This window comes from Stegostoma tigrinum, chromosome 25 (assembly GCF_030684315.1).
Source record: "Stegostoma tigrinum isolate sSteTig4 chromosome 25, sSteTig4.hap1, whole genome shotgun sequence".
Lineage (NCBI taxonomy): Eukaryota > Metazoa > Chordata > Chondrichthyes > Orectolobiformes > Stegostomatidae > Stegostoma > Stegostoma tigrinum.
Window position 1 is genome coordinate 40,120,921 of NC_081378.1, and position 19,490 is coordinate 40,140,410.

At 40.3% G+C, this 19,490-nt stretch overlaps 1 protein-coding gene across 10 annotated transcripts in view; it reads left to right on the top strand.

The window, feature by feature from the left end:
• Positions 1 to 19,490, top strand: part of LOC125463239 (potassium voltage-gated channel subfamily A member 5-like) — a 250,377-nt gene that overhangs the window by 63,813 nt on the left and 167,074 nt on the right. For 7 of the 10 annotated variants that reach the window (XR_009447229.1, XM_048554243.2, XM_048554244.2 and 4 more), the window contains one exon: positions 18,052 to 18,166. The exons of 2 other annotated variants lie outside the window; for them this stretch is intronic. The gene's annotated coding sequence lies outside the window, so the exon portion shown is untranslated. Of the gene's footprint in view, positions 1 to 263; positions 369 to 18,051; positions 18,167 to 19,490 lie in introns of those variants that run through there. One more of the 10 variants, XM_048554251.2, reaches the window with a different exon arrangement.

A 19,490-nucleotide genomic window follows, 5' to 3' on the forward strand; every position in this document is an offset into this window, starting at 1 on the left:
TCTTTCTCCTCTCACCTTAGAAGACATGCTCCCTGGTTTTGAACTCCCCTACTCTAGGGAAAAAGACCTTTGCTATACGTCTTACCTATTCCCCTCATGATTTTATAATCTCTATGAGATCACCCCTCAACCTCTTATGCTCCAGTGAAAAATGTCCCAGCCAATCTAGCCTATCCTTATAACTCAAACCCTCCAACCCTGGCAACATTCTGGTAAATCTTTTATGAACTCTCTCCAATTTAATCATATCCTTTCTAAAATAGGGTGACCAGAACTGTGCATGGAACTCAAAAAGTGGCCTCACCAATGTTCTCTACAGCCTCAACATGATATTCCAACTCCTATACTCAATGGTCTATGCATTGAAGGCAAGTATGTGCTAAATGCCTTATTAACCATCCTGTCTACACGTGATGCAAATTTCAAAGAATTATGCACCTGAACCCCCTAGCTCTCTCTGTTCAAGAACACTACCCAGGACCCAACCTTTAACTCCATAAATCCTAACCTTGGCTTGTTTTATCAAAGTGCAATAGCTTAAATTTATCCATATTAAACTCCATCTACCATTCTTCATCCCATTGGCACAATTGTTCAAGATTCCTTTGTAATATTAGATAACCTTCTCCACTGTTGACTATATCACCAATTTTGGTATCATCCCTAAATTTACGAAGCATGCCTCCTAAATTTTGAAAGCAAAGTCAACCTAGCACCATGTAGAATACCACAGGTCACAAGCCTTCAGTCCAAAAAAAACCCTCCAACAACTCCTCTGTCTCCTACTGTCAACATTGTATTCAATTGGCAAGCTGTCCACAAATCCCACTTGATCTAACTTTACTAATTTGTCTATCATGTGGAACCTTGTCAAAGGCTTTACTAAAGCCCATGTAGGCAATATCTACCACTTTCGTGTCAATGATGTTTTTGGTTACATCCTCAAAAACTCTTATCAAGTTTGAGAAATACAATTTCCTAAGCACAAAGCTATACTGATTATCCTTAATCAGTCTTTACCTCTCCAAATGCATGTAAATCCTATCTTTTAGATTGCCCTCCATCAATTTACCCACCACTGATGTCAGACTCAGAGGTCTGCAGTTTCCAGACTTCCCTTTACAACCTTTCTTAGATAAAAGCACAATATTAGCCACTGTCCAGTCCTCTGGCACCAAACCTGTGGTTATAGATGATACAACTATCTCTGCTAGTGGCCCTGTATTTTCTTCCCTAACTTCCCACTATATTCTAAGATACAGTTGATCAGGTCCCATAGATTATTCCACCTTTTTGTTTTTAATACCTCCAGTACTTTCTTTTCTGTAATGTGGATTGTTTTAAAGACATAAATATTTCTTTCTGTGAGTTCCCTAGCCTCCATTTCTTTCTCCACAGTCAAAAAAACCTGACAGGAAATATTCATTTCTCACTTCTCCCATGTCCTGTGGTACCACACATAGATAACCTTGTTGATCTCCAAGGGGCCCTATTTTCTCCCTGGTTGTTCTTTTGCTCTTATTGTGCTTGTAGAATTTCTTTGGATTATCCTGACCCTTAGCTGCCACTTATCCTTAACCTCACCTGCCAACTTTTACAAACTGGCCAATTCATGTCATTAATGATCTTTAAAAATTGGAATTAAACAAAAATATTTATGTGCTGAACATCTAGAAATATTTATAGAATTTTACAAAAATGTAAGATTGAAAGCCCCATGTGAAGTTTGGTGATTTCAGAGATTTTGTTACATTTTGAGGCTATAAACAAAAACAGTACATTCTGGAATGGCACTGTGGATGACCCTGCATCTCAAAGAGAAAGAGGTCAATATTTTAGGTCAGACTCTGCATTTCCAGCATTTTCTACTTGCTTTGGGTTTCCAAAAACCATCATTTTGCTTAATTTGCCATTACAAATCTATAGCTGAGAATGCCGGCTGGTTAGTCTCTTACAGGTATCAAATTGAATACGTTTTGAGTGCTCCATGAAGAATACAATGTAAGAGGTGTGTGACTTTGAATGTTGAATGTGGGGTACATGAAGTTTTATCAGGAGACTACCCATTTTCTCTTGGGTTTTCTGTGTGCAAAATCTATAACTAACTGTGAAAATGTTGGCAGAAACATTTCATTTCAGAACATGATGTGGCGTTTTAGTCCGTAGTTATTGTTGCCAACGTAAGTGAAAGGGAGCATTTTCCTCTGTACACCATTATATACAAATGTTAAAATGATGAATAGACCAATGTTAAACAAAAATGCATTTATCAGAGATCGGAAAGAGATGTGTAGAATATGGGAGTGCAACGAATATTATTAGTTGAGTGATGTTCTCAGAATTAATTATTTTAGTTCAGCCACTGACTTTTTCAGACCTAGTAAATACTCCAAGCATTTTTTTGCATTCATTCACAGGATGTAGGCATTTCTGGCTGGACAAAACATATTGCCCATCCCTAAATATCCTGAAGGTTATAGCGATGAGCTTCCTTTTTGAAATGGTTCCTTCTTGAAGACCTTGCTTGGAATTTACATACAACTACTGTACTGTTAGGAAGGATGTTCTGGGATTCTTTTTCCCAACTGCATAGAAGACACAGCAACATATTTCCATGTCAGGATGATGTGTGATTTGCAGAGGAACTTGCAGATGATGGTGTTCCCATGTGTCTACTGCCCCTATCCTAGAGATAGTAGAGGTCATGGATTTGAAAAGTGCTATCAAAAGAGTTTTGGTGAATTATTGGAATGCATCTTTTAGATATTACACACTGCATGAAAGTGTGACAGTATGGAGAAAGTGAATTTTGAAGATGGTGGATAGGTAATCAATGAAGTGGATTGCTCTGACCTGAATCAGTCATGTTTCTTAAGTTTTGTGGAGCTGCACTCATGAGGACAAATGGTAAATATTCTGTCACATTCTTGACTTGTGCTTGATTAGATGGTGACAGGCAGCAAGTTATTCACCTTAGAATTCTTAGCCTGGTAGCCACAACATCTATATGGCCAATTCATTATCTGGCTAATGCTAACCTCCAGGATTTTGATAATGGGGATTCAGTGTTGACAATGCCATGCACCATCAAGGAGGGATAGTTCTATTCTGTCTTGTTTGAGATGATCATTTCCTGGTACTTGGACAGCATGAATGTCACTCACTACTTGTAAGCCAAAGCCTGGATGTGTTCCAGATATTGCTCCATATCAACACAAACTGCTTCAGGACCTAAGGAGTTGCTACTGAAAACAAAAACAGAAATTGCTATAAATGCTCAACAGGTCTGGTAGCATCTGTGGAGAGAAATCAGGGTTAATGTTTCAGGTTGAGTGGCCTTTCCTGAGAACAGTTCTGAGTAAGGGTCACTCAAACCAAAACTTTAAATATGATTTCTCTTCCCAGATACTGCCAGACCTGCTGTGCTTTTATAGCAATTTCTGTTCTTGTTTCTGATTTCCAGCAGCTACAGTTATTTTTGTTTTTACTGAGTTGCTATTGGAACTCAACAGTATGCAATCATTAGTGAATATTCCCATTTCTGACCTAATGAGGGTGGGAGCATCTTTGATAATCCAGGTTTAAATCTTATTTTTTTATTTCAAATAAAATTATTCAATAAATTAATTGAGTTAGATTCCATTTTTGTTGATTATCACTTTATTGGAAATGCATTTCAGTGGTTTATTTTTTATTGGATAATTTATGACAAGATATTCGATGTATGCTCAAGCAATGGATTTAGCAATTCTCTTCACCCTTTTGTCTGGAGCCACTTAATTGTGAGTTTGTCAGAATGATAGCAGGAGATAGACAAAACCAGACCTGCTGATTTCCACCAGCAATGTCTGTTTTTGTTTCATAAAATGGAAGTTATGAACTGCAATACAAAGGTTAAAGTGGGGTGATATAAGCATTCCGTGAATGGTGTTGAAATAGCTAAGGATGCAGTTGAAGGGATTTTTTTCAGAAAATTCTGTCTACCGTCTATAATCTCTGCAGAGTAAGGATGAGCAAATCAAATTGAAACAGTAAACTAGAAATCTGAGAAAGTCCCAAACAAACAACCTGGTGTGATGGATAGACCACTCTTGAATGTGCGATGTTCTAGCCTGATATTCATGTCACAGCTTAAGGTCAAAGATGCTCTTGGTGATTCCAGAAGAATGAATTCCAAAGGGAACTTTCTATTTTAAACAGGTAGCAATGGAAAATTGACATTCATGGAGATAATGTGAAGTAGAATAGAAAAGTAATTCTGAGGTACTGATTGATCTAAATACTTTGTACCTAAGATGTTACCGTAGGAGGCAACACTATAAATTTTTCACTGTACTCCTGTACTTCTGTGATTGAGTATGTGACAATAGAGGATATTCTAATTCTAGTTCTATTCTAATCCTAATTGTGACTCAACTGTGAAAAAGATTATAGATGTTCATAAAATCGTGTGGGGCATAGATAAGGGTCTTTTCCTTGAAGTGGTGGAGTTCAAATGAAGGGGCATATTTTTAAGATGAGAGGAGAGAGTTTAAAAAAGGGCATGAGGGGCAACTTTTTTACACAAAGAGTGGGGATCATATGTGGAATGAACTACCAGAGGAAGTGGTGGGTGCAGGGACAGTCACAACATTTAAAAGATATTTAGATGGTACATGAATAGGAAAGGTTTGGAGGGATATGTGCTAAATGCAGGCAAGGGTGGGGGGTGTGTTGCTTATTTTGGGATTGTGGTTGGCATGAACTAGTTGGACTAAAGGGTCTCTTTCCATGCCGAATGATCCTATGATTCTATGACTGTATTACACATACAAAACTTATCAACAAAACTTAAGAACAAGCTGCTTGTTCCTCTGAGTATGCTGCACTGTTTGATAAGATCATGGCTAAATTGGCTTTATTTGTATCTCCCTGATTATCTTTCATCCTCTTGGTAATCAAGAAGCTGCCTCTGCCTTTTAAAAAAAATTAAAGACTGTCTATCCACCGTCTTTTGAGGAAGGTCAGAAGTCACACGACACCAGGTTATAGTCCAACGAGTTTATTTTGAAATTACAAGCTTTTGGAGCATTGCTTCTTCGTCAGGTGAAGTGAAGAGAAGCACACAGGCACAGAATTAATAGGCAGAGAAATCAAAACATCATACATGTGAGTAGTGTGTTGACAAGCTGAATAATACGTCTGCAAGTGATCAAAAGTGTTAGAAGGTGTGAGTGAAGTGTCAACAGCTGAATAGCAGGTGAAGGGATGATTTATAATCTAATTAATTAAGGCAGAAGGATAATTACAAAAAACTTAAAATAAGGTGGTGCTGGAGAAAAATCAAATGGCTAGAATAGCACGATTGAACATAGAACATAGAACATTACAGCACAGTACAGGCCCTTTGGCCCTCGATGTTGTGCCGACCTGCCATACCGATCTCAAGCCCATCTAAGTACGTCCATATGCTTATCCAATGATGACTTAAATGTACCTAAAGTTGGCGAATCTACTACTGTTGCAGGCAAAGCGTTCCATTCCCTTACTACTCTCTGAGTAAAGAAACTACCTCTGACATCTGTCCTATATCTTTCACCCCTCAATTTAAAGCTCTGGCCCCTCATGCTTGCCGTCACCATCCTAGGAAAAAGGCTCTCCCTATCCACCCTATCTAACCCTCTGATTTATCTTATATGTCTCAATTAAGTCACCTCTCAACCTTCTTCTCTCTAATGAAAACAGCCTCAAGTCCCTCAGCCTTTCCTCGTAAGACCTTCCCTCCATACCAGGCAACATCCTAGTAAATCTCCTCTGCACCCTTTCCAAAGCTTCCACATCCTTCTTATAATGTGGTGACCAGAACTATACACAATACTCCAAGTGCGGCCGCACCAGAGTTTTGTACAGCTTCACCATAACCTCTTGGTTCCGGAATGCCATCCCTCTATTAATAAAAGCTAAAACACTGTATGCCTTCTTAACAGCCCTGTCAACCTGGGTGGCAACTTTCAAGAATCTGTGTACATGGACACCGAGATCTCTCTGCTCATCTACGCTACCAAGAATCTTACCGTTAGCCCAGTACTTTGCCTTCCGGTTACTCCTACCAAAGTGCATCACCTCACACTTGTCTGCATTAAACTCCATTTTCCACCTCTCAGCCCAGCTCTGCAGCTTATCTATGTCTCTCTGAAACCTACAGCATCCTTCGTCACTATCCACAACTCCACCGACCTTAGTGTCGTCTGCAAATTTACTAACACATCCTTCTACGCCCTCATCCAGGTCATTTATAAAAATGACAAACAGCAGTGGAGCCAACACCGACGCTTGCGATACACCACTAGTAACTGGTCTCCAGGATGAACATTTCCCATCAACTACCACCCTCTGTCTTCTTTCAGCAAGCCAATTTCTGATCCAAACTGCCATATCTCCCACAATTCCATTCCTCCGCATTTTGTACAATAGCCTATTGTGGGGAACCTTAAACGCCTTGCTGAAATCCCTGTACACCACATCAACCGGTTTACTCTCATCTACCTGTTTGGTCACCTTCTCAAAGAACTCAATAAGGTTTGTGAGGCATGACCTTCCCTTCACAAAACTGTGCTGACTATCCCTAATCAATTTATTCCTTTCTAGATGATTATAAATCCTATCCCTTATAACATTTTCCAACACTTTACCAACAACTGAGGTAAGGCTCACTGGTCTATAATTACCAGGGTTGTCTCTACTCCCCTTCTTGAACAGGGGAACCACATTTGCTATCCTCCAGTCATCTGGCGCTATTCTTGTAGACAATGACGAGTGGTAGAAGAGTTGCATGCAAGCGTTGAACCAAAGTAACAAGTAATCCAAAACTGTACAAACTAATTAAGGCAGAGAGATCATAACATGTTATCAAGGTGATGGGGTTAAAACAGGACAGTAAGTAAGATTTTACAGATACAGAACAGCATCGTGGGCTTACATGTAGTGCAACAGGAACCCAAGATCATGGTTGAGGCCATCTTCATGGGTGTAGAACTTGGCTATCAGTTTGTGCTTAGCAATTCTACATTGCTGAGTATCTTGAAGGCCACATTGGAGGATGCTTACCCAAAGATCAGAGGATGGATGTCCTTGATCACTGAAGTGTTCCCTCACTGGGAGGGAACATTCCTCTATGGCAATTGTTGTGTTGTGTCCATTCATCGTTGTAGCTTCTGCATGTTCTCACCAATATGCCATATTCCAGAGTACCCTTGTCTACACTGTTTGAGGTAGGCAACATTGGCTGAATCACATGAGTATCTGCCATGTACATGGTGAGTATTGTTCCCATGTTTGATGGTAGTGCCCATGTCGATGATCTGGCACATTTTGCAGAGGTTGCTGTGGCAGGGTTGTGTGGTGTTGTGGTCAATGTTGTTCTGAAGGCTGGATAGTTTGCTGCGAGTGATGGTCTGTTTAATGTTTGCCAGTATTTTTGAAGGCAAGAAGTGAAGGTGTAGGGATGAGCTTGGCGAGATGTTCGTCTTCATCGTTGACATGTTGAAGGCTGTGAAGAATATGGCATAGTTTCTCCACCACAGGGAAGTACTGGACGACAGAGGGGTTCTACATTTGCCATGTCCTGTGTCTGTCGTCTGAGGAGGTTATTGTGATTTTTCACTGTGGCATGTCGGAACTGGCGATCAATGAGTTGAGCATCATATCCCGTTCTTATGAGGGCATCTTTTAGCATCTTCAGATGTCCATCCCATTCCTCCACGTCTGAGTAGATCCTGTGAATGTGCAGATCTTGTCTTTAGGGGCTGGCTTCTTCAACATGTTTAGGGCGGACGCTAGAGAAGTGAATCATCATGAGGTTATCTGTGGGCTTGTGGTAGAGTCAGAAATTGAGGTGTCCATCCTTGATGGAGATGTGTGTGTCCAAGAATGAGACTGATTATGAAGAGCAGTTCACAGTAAGTCTGATCGTGGGATAAAACTTGTTGATATCATTGTGTAGTCAGTTTTGAACACCTGCAAAGACTTATTATTCAGTCATCCACATTCCAGTCACACTATTTGTACAATCTGTTGATCTCTCGGGATATTAATTCTGTGCCTGTCTGCTTCTCTTCACTTCACCTAACAAAGGAGCAGTGCTCCAAAAGCTTGTGATCTTAAACTAAACCTGGTGTCATGTGACTTCTGACCTTGTCCACCCTAATAGAACATCAGCACCTCCACAATTTGAGGAAGGTTTTCCAAAAATTCAAGCAGATGAGAGAATTTTTCTCCCCTTATTTTGTCTTAAATGGCATACGCCTTCCCCTTATTTTTAGAATGCGGCCCCTCGTTCTAGATTCTCTGACCAGAAGAAGCATCCTTTCCTCATCCATCTGGTCATGTCTCCTCAGGATCGTGAGCAAAATATTGTGTCAGAGAGTCATGCAGCACAGAAACATAATCCAATGTATCCGCGCTGACAAGACATCCCACTCTGACCCAATCCCATTTGCCACCATTTGGGCCATGTCCCTCTAAACCTTTCCTATTCATATACCTATCCACATGCCTTTTAAATATTGTAATTGTATGTGTCTCTCCAGCTCCTCCGGCAGCTCATTGCATGCACACACCACCCTCTGCATGAAAAAGATACCTCTCAAGTCCCTTTTAAGTCTTCCCTGTCTCAACTTATGCCGTCTAGTTTTGGACTTTCTCGCCCTTGGAGAAAGATCTTGATATTCACCCTATCTATGCCCCTCATGATTTTATTAACTTCACCAAGGTCATCTCTCAATCTCCGATGCTCCAGGGCTAAAAGCCTCAGTCTATTCATCCTCTTCCTATAGCTAAAACTCCAGACCCAGCAACATACTTGTAAACCTTTTCTGCACCCTCTCAAGTTTAACAACACAGTGGCTCAGTGGTTAGCACCGCTGCCTCACAGCGCCAGGGACCTGGGTTCAGTTCCAGCCTCAGGCAACTGTTTGTGTGGAGTTTGCACATTCTCCCCATGTCTGAGTGAGTTTCCTCCCACAGTCCAAAGATGTGCAGGTTAGGTGGATTGGCCATGGGAAATGTAGAGTTTTCGGGATAATAGAGGGGCATGAGCCTGGGTGGGACACTCTTTAGAGAGTCAGTGTGGACATTTTGGGCTGAATGGCCTGTTTCCACACTATCGGGATTCTATGAGCATCTTTCCTACAGAAGGGCAACCAGAATTGTACGCATGTTTGTGAGATGAAACATTATGTTTTAAAATTCTGTTGCTCATTAAAAGTGAGTGATGTCCTTACACAGAATGAGCTTAGCTCATTATATCATTCACCACTGAGTAATCAGATCGTCAAATGATCCACGGGAACATGCAGGAATTAAGCGAAGGCCATTTGGCCATTCAAGCCTGCGAGCTCATGTAGTGGGATTGTAGCTGATCTGGTTGTGTTCTCATCTCCACTTTCCTGCCTGTTCCCCCATAACCCTTGACTTCTTGTCAATCCAAAATTTGACTAACTGGGTTTTTAACGTATATAAAGACCCACAAGGATTGAGGATAGAAAGAGGCTATTTAGTCCATTGTAGCTGCGCTGACTGTTTGATGCATCGGATCAAATATTCCCCAATATTTTTTGTAAGACCTCATATTCCCCCTCACCCACTCGCTTTCCTCCCCACTCCCCAACGTAACCTCCATCAGCAACATTATTATGTGATTCTGTTTTGAAAATTCATTGTTGAATTGGTTTGCACAATATTTTCAGACAGCGCGTTCCCACTCACAATGACATGTGCAAGAAAGCTTCTTCCTGTCGCCTCCGGTGCTTGGGCAAGTCCTTGGGATATTAGCACTTCTGCCACTGGCAATGGCTCCTTTTTATTTACTCTGTCAAAACTGATTATAATTTTTAACATAGAATTAAATAATTTCTCGATGCAAAAGGAGAACATCTCAGCACCTCCGTATACCTAAAGTGCCTCATCCCTGGAACAATGCAGTATGGAATATAGAGCAGTACAAGATAGAAGGAGGCCATTTGACCTTTCAGAAACCATCAGCTTGAGATTGAGCAACTGGAAGCACCTCTTGCAGACATTCTCGGACAGACAAAGCACCCTGGACTTGCCTTAGGGCATGGGAGTGACAAAGAATAAGTTTCAGCTGCCTCACCTTTCAATCAAAATAATTTATGTGGTGTATGCTTTTCATACCCCTTTACTGCCATATATTATTCAATTATTTGTGCCTAGTAAATTTTTATTGTTGTATCTCTTTCCCCTGATTTCACTGATTTCTCAATGTACCAAATTCATGTAACCATTCTTGTTAGCAGATTCACCCAGATCTGTGTGTGTTGGCAGAAATACACTTATGTACACCTACAAATTCTCACTTTTAACAAATTTCTGCCCCGACTCTGATTATTAACTCTGTGCAAATGTAGTTGTTGTTCAAATGTAGATATGCAGGACGAAATGAGTTTTAAATAAGTCAATAAGGCTAACAGTAAATCACCACAGTATCATTATCATGAGGACAAATATATATATGGGTGTCTTTGTATAATATAATTTAAATGTTTCGCTCCTTTTTAATTTCTGAGACTTATCAAAATAATGGTCGATGTTATATACAACACTTTGATATTTGAACAAAAGAAATATGAAAATTATGCACGATCGTTCTCCACTTATTAAAATTTCATTTTCTTTCCAAATTACTCAAAATTGATGAAGTATTTCTAGAAATGGAAACTGATAACTAAATTGCTGTAACTTTAAAAATTAATATTTCAAGATCATTGCATCATGTCCGTGGTACCTGAATAAAAGCTACCAAAGATCATGACATAGGTTAATTATCATTTTGATAAATGTATTCATATATTTAATGTTTAAAGAAGCAATGCTGCCCAATTAAATTTAACTTTAATCCATTAATGTGGGCATAAATCATTAACAGTTTTAGTTCTTCCATTTATTCCCTATTTGTTTCATCAATTTTAATTTGATTTCTGAAGGTCTGTTTGCAGTTTGCTCAAATTTAAGATGCTAATATTTTCTTCATGTGACTAATCCATTGATAATAATTGGTATGATGCAGCAATGAATTGTCATTAGAACTTCCAATACTGGGCAAGCCCTACATATTGTCTTTGTGCAATAATGTAAAACAAATGATACAGAGCTATCACTGTATTTATTTCATTGGTAAAGTGAAATTTAGGATTATCGGGTCAAGCACGATCCACTGAGAGAACAGACTTAGTGGGCTGAGTGGCTTACTTTCTCCTATGTCTTTTGGCCTTGTAGTCTTTCTCACTGAAGTAAATGATGTGTTAGAAAGTGTGTGGCTAACAACCACTTTACACTATTGTAAGTGGTCAAGAGCTACTCTGTATGTGTGACAATAAAAGTTGTGAATGGGTTACATACTCAATGCGTTGATTCTGACCAAAGCAACAGATGTGGTTTGAAGCAGTAAGTTGTATCCGTCACTGAGCTTATAGGGCTGACATGAGAAAACCAAGTGCGACAGGCAAACATAGATTGGTAAGTTCAAGCATCCTAAACTTGAGAAATTGACAGAATCACTCTGCTCTATGTGGGTTGGGAGGAGCGTGAGAGGCATTCACTTGGTGTTGAGAGAGAAACAGTGATGTAGTGAAAGGAAAATGAACTACTGTGGCTGTTTGGAAGAAAGTAGGATGACTTGAGTTATAAATAGATCAAAACTGGGACATTCAGGCATTTCTACATTTCAGGACACATCACCGTTTGAATATGATAATCATTGTGGATGGGGGGTGGGGGGGAAGTATTCAGCCGATCCACTAGGAGCGATTCAGTCAGAAAATCACAGGGAATCCACAATTCTGAGTCCTGCTTCATAAATAAAGATCAAACTGTCACTGGCATCATATACTAGTCAGCTTCCTACCCAGAATCTGGGTGTTCAGGGCTGGAGAGGATCAAAACACCTTGTAAGTCAACACTGAGGAGTGCCTAGACTGGGGTGAGGTGGGGGCACTGGAGGTCAATCAGAAGATTTGAGTGGAGAAGTGATGTGGCTGGGAGGTTGGAGGTGGGGTTTTGCTGATCAAGAGCCAATTGGACAGGTTCCCAGTCCCAGCGATCTGGTTAAGCGATGGGGCTGTGCGTTGGATGTCAGAGTGGAAGAGGGGGAAAAATTGGACTTCACAAGCAGAATCAGAGGTATGGTTCTGGTTGGGAGGTTGGAAGCTTTGGGGTGGGGTCATTATTACCTTTAAAGTTTTAAACTGACTTAGTTAACACTGGAAATAGACAGGTTGCGGAGCAGTTTTCTCAAAATATAAGCCCCCTTCCTGCCTCCAGTTACTTGACCTACGTCTGCCCTATCTTTACGTTAAAACAGCTTCCCCAATATCTAAGAACTGAAATGCATGCAGTGCTGCCCCCATGTTGAGCAGGTGTAAACAGGTAAATACAGTTCTGGTTTTGTGTGTTGGAGGTTTTGCAGGGAAATGATGCTCATTTTGAACAAGACCATATTTAGGTCATATTTGGAGTATTGCATATAGTTCTGGGAACTTTATTGAAGAAGAATTATCAGAACTGCACAAGAAACACAAACTTGAATTATCACCAGTGGTTGCAAGAGAGTGTGTGGTTATAAAGGAAGGCCCAGAATTAGATTTCTGCATGTTCACAGGAGAATCTAATGGATAACTTCAAAATGATGACACATTTTGTTAGATTAAATTGTGGAGGATTGTAGCTGCGGGTTGGCATTTCAATAAGAAGTCAACATAGACTGACGACTGTTGCTAGGAGAATGAACAAAGTCAAAGGATAATTTTTTTAACACAAGTTATTAGAAAACAAAGTGTTTCATTTGAAATTGCTATTGAGACAGAGAACTCTACCATTATTTAACAGAAATTTTCCTAATGATTTGAAAAGTAGGCATAAAACAGAAGATAAAGAAAGGGGAAGTAACAAGATAGGAGCAGACAGTCTCAGTTATACAGCTTGGCCTGACGTGGGTTCAGTGCACATTATGTTAAGGCATGGAGTTTAAGAACAGGGAAGTTATACTGGAACTGTATAAAATGTTGGTTTGAACACACATAGAGTGTAATATGCAGTTCTGGGTTCCACATTATAGAAAGGATGTGAGCACTGGAGAGGGTGCAGAGGACATTCACCAAGACATTGCCTAGGCTGGAGGGTTTTAGTTATGAAGAGAGATTGGATAGAGTTGAGGTTGTTTTCCTTATTGCAGAGGAGATTGAGAAGGGACGTGATTGGACATATACAATTATAAGTGACCTAGATATGGTAGACAGGAAGAAACTTTTCTCCTTAAGGGGGTTAAATGAATGGGGGCATTGATTTGAAGTAAGGTGAAGAAGGTTTAGAGGGGATGTGAAGAAAAATGTTTTCATCCATAAGGTGGTGGGAGTCTGGACTGCATGGCCTGTAAGGGTGGTAAAGACAGAAACTCTCGTAATACTCAAGAAATATTTAGATGTGCAGTTGTGATGTCAAGGCATTCAAGGCTGTGGGCCAAGTGGTGGAAAATGAGATTAGATTAGTTTCAAGAACAAAAGAGAAGTACGGCATAGGAACAGGCCCTTCGCCTCTCCAAGCCTATGCCGAAGAATTTCTATTCTCTGAATGGGAATTGAACGCAGACCGCAGCAGTAAGAGTGCCAAATCCTAGCCAGTAGACTTGAGGACGCAATAGACCAAAGGGCATATTTCTGTGCTGTAGATCTCTATGTGTCTATGAGAACCGGAGTTACAGTTTAAAGATATGGGATGGCAGGACATTAAGGTCATAGCAAGGAATTGTAGCTCGGGTTGTGGATGCAGTTGTTCGTTAGCCTGCTTAGTTGTTTGTTCTGTGGTGTGCAGATGTTTCATTACCCTTTTAGACAACATTATCCTCTAATCAAAGTATTGGTGTTCTGCTTCCTTCTGGATTTATCTGATCCTCCGGTGTGACGGTCTTGTCGCTTCTGGTTCTGTTATTTTTGCAGTGGCCTGTATACGGGGTCCATTTCTATGTGTTTCCACCCTGTTTGTTCAATGTAGTGTTTACTGTACTCACCACACGGTGTTCTGTGTATCATGTTGGTCTTTAGAAATAGACCCTGTATACAAAAACGCTGCGAAACAACAGAACTGGAATCAGCAAGACCATCGCTCCAGAGGATCATATAAATCTGGAAGGAAACAGAACATCAACACTTAATAAGAGGTCGCACTGATAATGTTGCCTAGAAGGGTAACATAATATCTGTACACCACAGAACAACTGGCTTGGCAAGCCATCAAACAGCTGATATAAGGACATTTAGAATTGAGATGAGGAGAAATTTCTTCACCCACAGAATGGTGAGCCTGTGGAATTCTCTGCAACAGAAAGCAACTGAGGCTAAAACATTGAACGTTTTCAAGAAGGAGTTAGAAATCTTTCTAACGGTTAAAGGAATTGAGAAGTTTGGGGAGAGGGTGGGACCAGCTTACTGAGTTTGATAGTCAGCCATTATCATATTCAAAGGCTGAATAGCCTACTCTTACTCTTATCTTTCTATATTCAAACTGTATTCTTAGTTACTTGTTTCTGTGTAGTTTGTGACATACTTGACCAGCCTCTGTTTTCAATCATGTGTTCCCTTTTTGTTTGTTCTTTATTTGTTGATTGCTTAATGATGAGAGATATATCCTCTTACCTCACTGGTGACACCACTCACTTGATCATTCCCTCTTGCTCTGCCAGTTCTTGTTAATGTTTCCACCTTCCTGTTGTTTTCTAAATCACAAACAAAGAGGGGAAAAATATTGCCATGCAGCCGGTGTTGAGCATCTTGGTTCACAGGTCAGCACTTAAGAGACAATTACAAGTCGAAGAGAGAGTTACAAGACTACCTTCTTTGACCAGGAGACTGTCATTTTGAGGGTGGCTGTCAGGTTTTACCAGCTGTAGTATATTGGCAAAGTTATCCATGACAGCTCTGGCTGATGTAAGAGAAAGAGTTTCAAGTCATGGCACAGGTGACCCCATTTACAGTTACCACCCTGAATGATTTCAAAAGAGGTAGAAAAAAAGTCATTCATTTTTGGGAGAAAGAGATTCTACTGCTGGGGAAAACACATTTTTAAATCATAGACAACCTGTATTGACAGTAAGTGTGACCAGATGTCAAGGAAAAATCCAGCAGCTCAACCTCAACAAATGCCTCAGCCTCATGGTTGGACAGTTCTCCTAACCACAGAACTGTTACTGTGCAGAAGGAGTTCATTCAGCTCTGCACTGGCTGTCTAAGCATTTTAACTCAGTGCCACTCTCTGACCTTTTTCCTGTAACACTACACGTTGATTCAGTCTAAGTGATCATCCAATTCCACCTTGAATGCCTCAATTGAGCCTGCCTCCACCGTACTTCCAGGCAGAGCATTCCAGTCACTAATTACTTACTGTGTGTGAAAATATTTTTCTCACTCTTTGCAGTATAACTGAGAATGTTTTCCACTTCTCTCAATGTCTGTCTGATGCCGTCTCAGTTGTCAATTTTGAGACAATGTATCCTAATTATGGGCATTTTATAATGAAACTAAGTTCAATTGAGCCAGCATCTTTTTATACTATATGTCCACAACGCAGAAATGTTCATCCCATGACTTTGAAATGGATTTAGTTACATGTCACAGAGATGTATAAGTCTATTGTTTTGTTTTACTCTTTCATAAGCGTTGAGTAACACTGACTTTGTTAGTATTTATTATTCATTAGTAATTTCCCTTGGGAAGATGATGGTTAGCTTGCTTCTTTTAGCACCTACAGTGCTGTTAGCCAGGAAGATCGAACAATTTTGACACAATGTCAGTGAAGCAATGATGATAAATTTCCAAGTTAGGGTGATGTAAGGGAACTTGCACCAAAGTGATTGTTGACCTTGTTTTTCCAAGATATTGAAGCTACAGGTTTGAAAGGTACTGTTGAAAAGATATTTTACTGCTTTATTGCAATGCATCTTCTAGATGGGTACGCTGCAGCCATGGAACGCTGATGTGGAAGTAGTGTTTAGGTAGTGGATGGGAATGCCAGTTAAATGGATTATGTTTTCCTGGATAGTATCAAGTTTCCTGAGTGTTGTTGCAGCTGCACTCATCCAGGCATGTGGAAAGTATTCCATCTTCGTCCTCACTTGTACATTGAAAATGATGGAGAAGCTTTGGAGAGTTATGATGTGAGTTATATGCAGCAGGATACCCAGGTTCTGGGCTACTCTTGGAACTAGTGTAATAATCTGGCTGGCTCAGTTTAGTTTCTGCTTCATAGTCATTCACAAGATAATCATAGTCGAGGATGTGGCATTGATAGTGCCATTAATTGTCCAGGAAAAAATCATTGAGATTCCCTTGTTGAAGACGGTCACTGCTTGACATTAGTGTACTACAATAAAATAAAGAGCTGCATATGTTGGAGCTCTGAAACCAAAACAGAGATTTCTGGGTAAACTCAGCATCTGTGGGAAGAAACCAGAATTAACATTTCGAGTCCAGTGACTCTTACTCAGAATTGTTCCTGGTGTTCAATTTCTGTTCTTGGTACAAATACTACTTGCCACTTATGAGCTCATGCCAGAATGTTTTCTGGATCCTGCTGTATGCAGGCATGGACTTCATTATCTGAAAAATTGCGAATAGAATCATTACAACAATGATTTCACAGTCGACATGTTGTGAATATTAATCTTAACAATTCAGGATAAAACAAAGCTGTAGCTGCATAGTGCATGTGAAGTAAGAATGCTAATTACAGGACATAAATTTTCTTAATGAGGGATCAAGTGTGTAAGTGGTAAAAAAAATTATGGCTAGTTACAATTAGGAAGCTTTCTCCTTTTTAATAGATTTTAGTCAGGGTAGTGAAATTTATTTGTGACCTTCAGACTTTCAAGCATATACAACATTACTGGCATGCAACCTTTATTTGTTGATGGAGCTGAGTTGCTGTACCTATCTATAAAATGCTGTGATATGATGCCAATTCTGAAACCTGTCACAGCTGACAGCATAGCTTGTCAACAAGGTATTTAGCTAAACATAAAATGTGTAATGCAACACACATGCCAAATGCTGAACTGAAATTTACAGTCTACACAATGTGTAGGGGAGGATATGCACACATTAAGTAGTCTTAAATCTATTTTAGTTTATTATTTCTTTGACACAGTGTGAGGTTTTCCACGGCAATCAGCAAGATTTCTTGTATTAAAATAAAGTTGGTTGCTGCTATTAGACCAATTAAAGCTTTCAGTTCCTAATGGTAAACTGTTGGGCTAATTCTGTTAAGGAGACAACCTTCAGCTTTTGTCAAAAATAGCACTGATCCCGGTTTTAAAGTTGAGCTGTTTACAGAATGGAAATTTTCAAGTAGGCTACCTCCGAGAATAACCTGGTTAAAAAAACTCAGTACCGTTGTCAGGATTGCCACCATGTTGGCCTCTATAATAAATTGTCTTACCATTGTTTTTGCTGCTGGGCTAAACTGTATTGCAACAGTGCTATTTTATTTGGAGCTGTGATAAATTGTTTTGCAGCAACAATATCATATTGGCTTGTGTGGTAAACTGCATTATAGAAATGCCATCATACTGAATACTATAGTAAATGTATTGTGGCACCCTCATCGCATTGGCTGTTGCAGTAAATGTTTTTGCATCATGTGCTAATTAATTGGTTATTGTAGTAAATTGTATTGTAGGCGCCCCCATTTTTGGCTTATTGTAATTTTGAATTAAAACAATGCATTTTTTGAAGCGTGATTTTTATCTCAATTAAAGTAAGAATCAGGCTAATGAGGGTAAGAAGTTCAAGTTCCAAACAAGATTGCCAGGATTGTCATTACAATTGTGTTTTTCCATTTTCTTTTATCTGAGATTTTGTGATGGTTAAATACTTCTAACGTGAGAATTTACTATTGTTTATTAATTATGTTGTTAATCATTTCATTGGGCAATTTCTACGCTGAAAGCGCACAAGCTTGCCATGTTTAAAACTATCAATTTTTGACTAATGTTTGTTTGGTTTTTAGTTGTGACGTAGCAAGATAAGTGAGGTTCTATCTCACACCAGAAACACAAACATAATCTGGAATCCTATAGGGGACTGAGTGATATGGGCTATGGCAAAACTTGTGGCAAAATCAGGTAAGAACTTTGGCATAGCCTCTCTTAATATCGGGAGCATCTTGCTCCACCTTTTATGCTTTTCACAAATGGCATAGTGAGTTTCTTAATAGAATAGGCAACAGCAAGTTGACAATTAAGGGGTATTATTGCTTGTTAAATACTTTGTCAATGACCCAACTCAGCAAATTTAGAATTATTATTCTATCTCAATGAATGTGCCAAACGTGACATGGAAACTAGAAAGGGTGGCGAGCAATTCAGCTCTCCGCTTGTTCTGAAGCAGCTCTATGTTTGACACCGGCACACCAACGCCTCAGGTCATGCTCCAAAGGCACCACCCACATGCATTCCATGTCCATGGACATTGGCACCTGATATGTTCAAGCCTCTAAAACACACTCATGAAGCATTTCCCATCTACTTACAAGTTGTTTCCACACTTCAGTGTTGCACCTAGGACTGCACTGGCAACTCTTATTGTAATGTCTCACTCAGAGATAGTAAGAACTGCCAATCCTGGAGTCAGAGATAACACAGTGTGGAGCTGCAGGAACACAGCAGGCCAGGCAGCATCAGGGGAGCAGGAAAGCTGATGTTTCGGGTTGGGACGCTTCTTCAGAAATTAGGGAGGGGGAAGGGAGCTCAGAAATAAATAGAGAGAGGAGTGGAGCTGGGGAAGGAGATGAGATGGTGATAGGTGAGTGCGGGTAGGCAGTGGTGGGGATTGGCCAGTGACGTGGGAGTAGCGGATGTGGTCTACTACAGTCCACTGACTCCATGGACTGACCCAGGCTGCATTTCAAGCCTTTCGGCTTGCTGCCATATGGAGCACTAGAGGAGCAGGGTGGACAGCATTATGGTGCAATGTCAGGGTTCAGAGGCAGGGAGCACAGTTGGAAGTAAAGTCAAATGTTATAGATTTCCACATGGGAGGTGAGGCCTGGATTGGTGGAAATGGGCCTTTGTGGTTAGGTGAGGTTGAAAAGGACACAGAGATCCAGGGAGAGCACCTGGCAATTAGGCAGAGCCCATTGCTGATGAGGTCCATTGTAAGCTGCATTCCCTGACATCACATGCAGGTTTTCTAGTTGCAAAATGCAACTGAAAATTGGCTGAGGCAACACTTTGGGGCTGGGTGTGGGAAGGGTAAGGCTGGGAGGCGGCGTGTATGTCATTGATTGGAGAAAGCACAGGATCCATTTTTGCTGGATATTAGCTCATTGAAAGGGCAAACATACGATGCGTGAGTTTGTAAACTCCAGCTACCTCTTATTTCTGAACCTTTCTTCGCACATGTGCAATGCATGCTGAGTGACTGTGCTGATGCATCAGGTGTTGGTCA